General features: G+C 44.6%; 1 protein-coding gene across 1 annotated transcript in view; it reads right to left on the reverse strand.

Moving 5' to 3' along the window:
• The window catches only part of JCAD (junctional cadherin 5 associated), a 43,642-nt gene extending 36,389 nt beyond the window's left edge, over positions 1–7,253 (reverse strand). The window contains exons 1-2 of the mRNA XM_003786860.3: positions 7,218–7,253; positions 4,547–4,610 (exon numbers count right to left, since the gene is read on the reverse strand). The gene's annotated coding sequence lies outside the window, so the exon portion shown is untranslated. The remainder of the gene's footprint in view (positions 1–4,546; positions 4,611–7,217) is intronic.

A 7,253-nucleotide genomic window follows, 5' to 3' on the forward strand; every position in this document is an offset into this window, starting at 1 on the left:
AAAAAAAAAAAGATCTATACAAAAATAGCCACTCTTCTCCACAATAGTACTAGAATTTGGACTTTATTGGAGTAGACAATGGCAAACCACAAATGGGCCTGGGCAAAGAGGATCTGGCAGGAAAGCAGAGGACTAACGTGGTTAGAGCAAGAACAGATGGGGGACATGCAGAGAGACGTCTCTCCTATTGTCACACACAGGGGTGCTGGCAGAGGGGGTAAGGAATAATAAGAGTAATTTTCATGGGAAAAAGTACAATGGATTTTAGCCTTGGCGACCAGGATAATGATTGCTCCCCTCAAAGAAGTACAGAAATGGGAAATAATTAGAGGTTTATGAGAAAATGATCACTAATTTGATTCTGATTTAACCAACCTATTCCCATGAAATTTCCTCTTCCCCACATCATCATCAAATGGATTTTCCTCAAAGACTAATAATTATTTGTCCCTTCCAAAGAATCTGAATGGAGACCACTCACAGCAACCTCACTGGGGCAGATTTTGACACTCTTTAAATACTAGCTGTGCCATTTCCATTCAAATGGCAAGGATTATGAAATCAGAAAGTTGTTGTGAACGATCCATTGGCATCAAAGCATGGACCGGGGCTGTCTCCTCTCTCACTGTTGGGATAAGTCTCTGCTTTTCCATGTTGCTAGGGATGTATCTGCCCATTGAATGGAGCCCAAGACATTGCCCAGGAGAAAAGGAGAGAACCCTCTGGGTCTCAGGGTTCTTCTGAGAGAGTGAAAGGAGAAGACTGAATTACAAGTTCATTAAGGTCCTTTTAGCTCCAGGAATCAGTCCTGTTCTTCCCTGTGATAGGCAGGAGTCATCTGAGTCAGCTGGCCACAGGAAAAAAGAGTACAGCTTGTGGCCGTGACACAGAACAAAGCTAAATAGGTCATAGGAAGATAAAGCCCCTGACCTTGGCCTCACTGGCACCCGTGTAGGGGCCACCCAAGAGAGCAGAGATAAATGGCCACACACCAAAGAAAGGGGAGAACAGAGAGGAATGAGGTTGGGAGGGAAACGTCTAGTAATTCTCCTTCCTACAGGGCAGGTGGTGTGCACTTACTCCAAATGAAATTCAGCCAGACCCTTGCTTTGCACTGCATGTGCCAGGCAATACTGGGCCCTGCGCTGAACCACACACAGCCCAACAAGACCCTGTGAGCACCCTCCCCGTGGATGTTATCGTGTAGGTGGGATTATTGCAATTGTGGATCTTCTCAGCACTAGCCAGTGAGACTAGCTGAGACTAGCCAGTGAGCACCATTTCACAGGTACTCTTTTCTCCTCCCTTTCCATTTACAAAAATAAAAATACTTCCCAGTCTCAGTAATAAAGTAATAAAGGAAATAGTAATAAAGTCATTCAATCAACCAGACCTCTTTTTCCTTTTTTAAAATTGCCCTAGAATATGAATTGACAACACAGAGATAAATACTCCATTAAAAATATGGGAGGAACAAAGCCATCCTCACCTGTCATTGAAGAAATGCAAATTAAAGAGAAATGCCACTGTTCACTTATCAGATTACTTACGCTTTTTCAAAGCAAAGTTTGTTGCTGGTGAGAGCACAGGGAGCTTAAGGGCTTTGCTGTCTGTGAGTATGAGGGGGGCTGGGGAGCTGTGTACAAATAGCTATCTCCTTTCTCAAAAGTGATTAATACATGATAAAATCTTTAAACACCTGAAACTCTATGGATTTATAATATCTCTTCTTAGGATCCATCCCAATGAAATAATCAGAAAAACAGACTAAGTTTTATGTAAGGAGACTTATCCAATTTTTAATTATGACAATAAAAAAATTAGAGCGAATGCCCATTCAAGGGATGGTTTAAAAAATTCTGGGTCATCCACCCAGTGGACAACAATATGTAGACACAAGTCTAAAATTATGTTTTCAGGTATATAATGGCAAAGGAAAGTGCTGAAGATACCATGTTAAATAATAAAGACAGGGGGCAGTGCCTGTGGCTCAGTGAGTAGGGAGCCAGCCCCACATACTGAGGGTGGTGGGTTCAAACCCAGCCCCGGCCAAACTGCAACAAAAAAATAGCCAGACATTGTGGCAGGTGCCTCTAGTCCCAGCTACTTGGGAGGCAGAGGCAAGAGAATTGCCTAATCCCAGGAGTTGGAGGTTGCTGTGAGCTGTGATGCCACAGTTCTCTACTGAGGGTGATAAAGTAAGATTCTGTCTCTAAAAATAATAATAATAATAATAATAAAGACAGGGTACAGAATCCTAGATTCAGTGTGAAACCAATTTCATTTATGTACAAACGCACATGGAAGGGAGAAACACAGAAAGGAACGCCATCAACAGTGGTGTCGGGATCTGGGTTTTTAAATAATTTCCTTATCTATACTTTATCCTATTTTATCATGTTCTGTCATGAAATGCTTTAGGTCTACACCATCCGAAGTTGTTATTCTGCAGGTCAAACGTGGTCACATAGGGGCCATTTCATATACTTAACTCTACTTAATATTAACTTCAGGACATATAACTTAACATATATAATATATACATTATTGCCCTGAGTTATGTTACTGTAACAATATTTCATCAGCCATCATCATTCATAACTTAATATATTGATAATACATCAAATTATAACTTAAACAGAGTATCTCCACCAATGTATGTGGTCATCAGAAAAACTTGCAAAAACGAAGTGCCGCTTAGATAAGATTAGGAAAATGTATCTTTGAAAATATATTACGTATTTGTAAGACTCAATGATAATAAAAGCAGCAGTGAAGAAAAGAATGAATACTAATTTCCATGAAGGTCTAGTATGTCATACCTGTAATCTCATGTTCTGCTGAGGAATCTAATACAAGATTGCAACCAGCATGGTCAAGGTCTTGATTAGACATCGCTACTCCTCTAAAAAACCTAAAACTTCTCCGTTGTATTCCCTGACATTCCATACTGAAGATGTAATTGGTCCCTCAAGTTGTTGGCAGTTCCCTGTAAATATTTCTTCCACTAACTTTTATGTCTAATGTTATAATACACAACAAAGTACTTTTTAAAACAAGAAGTAAATAGCCAAGACAGAAAGCAAACCAGAATGGGGCAAGTTGCTAAATGACACATGGATTGTTCACACTTTCTACGGATATATATATTTTTTTTTTAATGGTAGAACTGTGGCATCTCATTATGAACAATGAGACTGTCATTTCCCTTTCCAGTCTTAATGATTAAATAACTCAACAGTTCCACTTGAAGTTCTGGGACAGCAAGTTCTCACAGACCATACCACATAGTGTGATGGCCAAGTCTGCCAGCACCCCAAGTGGTTAAAATCTCCCAAGACATAAAAAAGCATACTTAAGCTGTTAAGTAATCATTTTAGAAGTATGACCTTAGGTTTCTTTAAGGTGACACAAAAAAAAAAAAAAAAAAAAAGAGGTGGAAAATGTGAGTCTAAGACCAAAAGGATCTTTGACAGTTAATCTTGCTAAGCTAGGTTGGTGTGAAGGCACTGATTTAAAAAAAAAGAGAGAGAGAACAATATTACATAGTATTATGTATTTAATTTTTTCATAATTATCTCTTTTAACTCCTCTTTATCTCTCTGCCCACAACTAGTGTGAAAGCACACACACACACATAAGTATTCTTTCTCCTATCTTCTCCTTAATCTCTAAATTCTATGTCACAGAATCATCACTTTGGCTACTTCACCCCATTTTTAAGAGACCCTAAGTACCTCATTAACATGTCTGAAAGATTAGAAGTCATTTAAAAAGGACAGAAATTGGGTAAGATTTTCGTTTTTAAATCTTCTGGAAATTTTGGCTAAATGCGATAGGAACTGTAAAACCTATAATTGTATCATCTTACGTGTTATCTGTCAAGCTCGACATGTAAAGATTCCTAAATTATTCCATTAAACTTACAGTGTACTAGTTTGGGTTTTGCTTTGAAACATCTCTAGAATAAAAGAGCCAAGGATTTATCAAAACATACACATTTAAGTTATTTCACATAACCTTTACATTGTTATTTATTAGCTAATTACAAAAGTCCCATAATGTTATCTCAGAAGTAAACATTGCAAAATTCAGAGCTCAAGTTAAAAAAAAGGAAAAGTTTCCAGGAACCCCACAGTGCCAAGAGATAACCAGAAGAAACAGTTTGGTTTCTGTTTCTCCAGCTATTTGCCCTATACATACATTTGCCTGCATGCTTTTTGCCTCTTTAAAACATTATCGAAATTGTTCCATTTACACATAGAAGAAACAAGCTTTCTAAGTGAATTATGAACCATCATAAGGATAGTTAGTGGTCTGATAATATATTTGCCAGTTAAGCCAGGCTGTTCTCAATCCTATCTATAGGAAGCTGTGGAAAAATAAATATAGTTAGCTCCAGAAAGGAAAGGTAACAATACGAGTTTTAAACAAGACACTCCAAATTCAGATCATGATAACTGCAGTTTTAGCATCTAGGGGAGGGTTCTTACATTGCTGTAATCACCAGGCAGTGTTTAGAGGATATAGTGTTGGAAGAACTGACCTGTTCCCTGGGCTGCTGGCCTTAGCAAGTGATGGGACCTCCGCATTCCTTAAGTCAGCCGGCCCTTCAAACAAAGTACGAGAGCACAGTTTTAATGAGAGATAACCCCTTCTCATCCAAAAGGTGAAAAACAACATCTGTTGAAAACCCAAATAAACCTCAGTAATGCATTTTAGCAACAGACCCGAGGATTTCAGGGATCTAATCTTTGCTTATCAAAATAAAAACCACAGTAGAACAATCGTTGCATTCCAATGCTCTGGGTTCTAAACTCTCTCTAGATTAATTAGCATGGAGTTTGGACAAGCTCCTTAAAAAAGAAACTCTCACTCCTAAGGATGGATGATGTTGTTTACTGTCCTAAAGTAGAGGGCTCTCCCAGTCAAGACAATGAGAACTTGGCGGGGGAAGGCAGACTCCGGGCCTTCTTTACTCTTAATATTCCTAGGATCTATTTTTAATGCCACATTTTAAAAATTAGACTCCAAAACATCACATTCTCTTCTTGTTAACTAAAAAATGATCTTTGTTTCCTTGTCTATTTCCAGTTTCAAGGTATATTTTATAACCTCTGAACAATACATCATAGCCTCCTGGAATCTGTGACCACTCAGATGAGTTATGATTATAGGTAACTCTGATGAGCTTGTCAAGCTCTCCAAAGCACATGGACACTTGGGCATATTAAGGTATGTACAAGGAGGGGGTGAAAAGACAAACTTCTTTTTTTCTAAAACGGGCTTCCTGTGCCAACCCAATCCCTCTAAATCGCTGGGGCCCTCCAAGGGCTTGACCCTCCAGTCTCTGCAGCTGAGGGTAAGATTTTGAAGGAAGAAGGCCCAGCAGATTAAAAACCTCTGTTCAACAAATATTTGCTGGCTCACTAGGGCTGGAGTACAACAGTTTGTTACATGCTGCCTGCCCACAGTGACACTTAGAGACCTTTAGGAAGCTTGTTCAACTGGTAACTTTGAATTAGATACCTAATATCAAGGTAAGTGAATAATCAAGTTATGGAAATAATTAAGAATTTATGGAAAACCAAAAGACTTTACCAAACTCCCAATTTCACATGAAAACCAACTCAAGTCCCAGAAAATTGAATCTTTGTATGATTTCCAAACACACCCATTTGCTTTCTTGCCTCCCTGCAATGCCTTAATCCAATCACCTGAAAATTCCAAAACTACCCACCACTCAAGTTCTACCTGTACAGACTGTGACCACTCACCACTGACTCTACCCCCATTCCACCTCCCACTTTCCTTCCAAGAATCCGCCCATCTCCCTAATCCCTGGGACGTCTATGCTTTGAAAATATGAAAAGACAAAAAGCCAGAGCAGGAAAACATGACGTTGTGGGCGAATTTCACATTAAACTGTCACCCACAGGAAACTCTGGGAGTTGTGTGGTCTGCACGGCCCCACCCCTCTCTCCAAGACAAGCCCAGACAACCAGACTTGGGGAGTGGAGTGTGGGCAAGGGCCGAGTAGGGGGCCTGGAGGGTGTGCAGGAGGTAGGGGAGCTTGTGTGTTGGGGGAAGGGTTAATATGCCTAAACCAATTCGCTAAAGTCCCTCTTGCTCCTAGAGAGTATGGATGAGCAAACACCAGAGCATGTCCAGGTTGCGCTGGCCTCAAGTTCCCGTTTTAATTTTTTTCTTCAGTAGTGAAATCACCACTTCTTTTCAAACCCCCAGAAGAACCCCAGGCGCTGGGCTTCTCTTCCTAGTGCCAGGGAGCGAGGGGCAGGCGCTTTTAGTTGCGGGTGCTGAGCACCCCTGGCATTTGGGGATGAAGTGACTGCGACTGGGGTGGAGGGAGGAGAGGGTGCTCGCGTGGAGCTGAGTGCAGAGACCCTGGGCGGGCGAGCGGGCTTCAGATCCCATAAACCAGCTGATTAACGGGATTTACAGCACTCGCGGGCGGGCTCTCGCCTCTCTCCCAGTCCACAGGCAGCCGCGGCCGGGCTGCCTGGCACAGGCGGGGAGGCAGCCGCGATTAGCGCCCTAATCCCCAGCGCGACCGCGCGGTGCGGTGGGCGCGCCAGGCCCGGGCGGAGACCCGTGTGGCCAGCGGGGCGCGGCGTGGAGCCTCCACCGTCCGGCGGGCAGGTCCCGACCGCCGGGGCCACCGTGGGGACCAGGACCTCGGGGACTCCGAGCGGCTGCTGTCACTTCCCGGGCGGAGGGGTCAGCCAAGTCGGAGCGCTCAGGCGAGGAGAGGGTCGCCCGGCCGCGGGCTGTGGGGGGCGACGTGGGGAAGGGAGGGGGCGACCCCCGTCCTCAGGGCCGTTCCCGCGCCCAGGGGCGACGGGAGCGCCAACGCCAGCCGCGGCCCACGGAGCCCGCCCCGAGAGCCCCGCGCGCCGGGCGTCTGGGAGCCGGGGACGTCCCTCCCAGCCCCGGAGGCGCGCCCCCACCCGAGGCTGCGCGCGGGGTCTGCCGCGGCCCGGCTGCGGGGCTGAGCACAGCGCGGGGGTCTCAGGCGGGGCTGCGGCCGGGGGTGGCGTTCACCCCCTAGACGCTGGAGACGGCTCGGACCCGAGCGACGTCCAGGCTGGGGAAGTTGGGGGCGAGAGCAGGAGGCGATGGGCGAGGCCCGTGGAGCGCCGTGGGAGAGGGCCAGATGGACGGTGGGAGTCAGGAGCGCAAGACACGCCGGGACTTACCGAGCGGTTCCCTCATGCTGCCCCGCGCCGCCGCCG

Source organism: Otolemur garnettii, unplaced genomic scaffold, assembly GCF_000181295.1.
Source record: "Otolemur garnettii isolate 467f Iridium unplaced genomic scaffold, OtoGar3 scaffold00019, whole genome shotgun sequence".
Classification (NCBI taxonomy): Eukaryota; Metazoa; Chordata; class Mammalia; order Primates; family Galagidae; genus Otolemur; species Otolemur garnettii.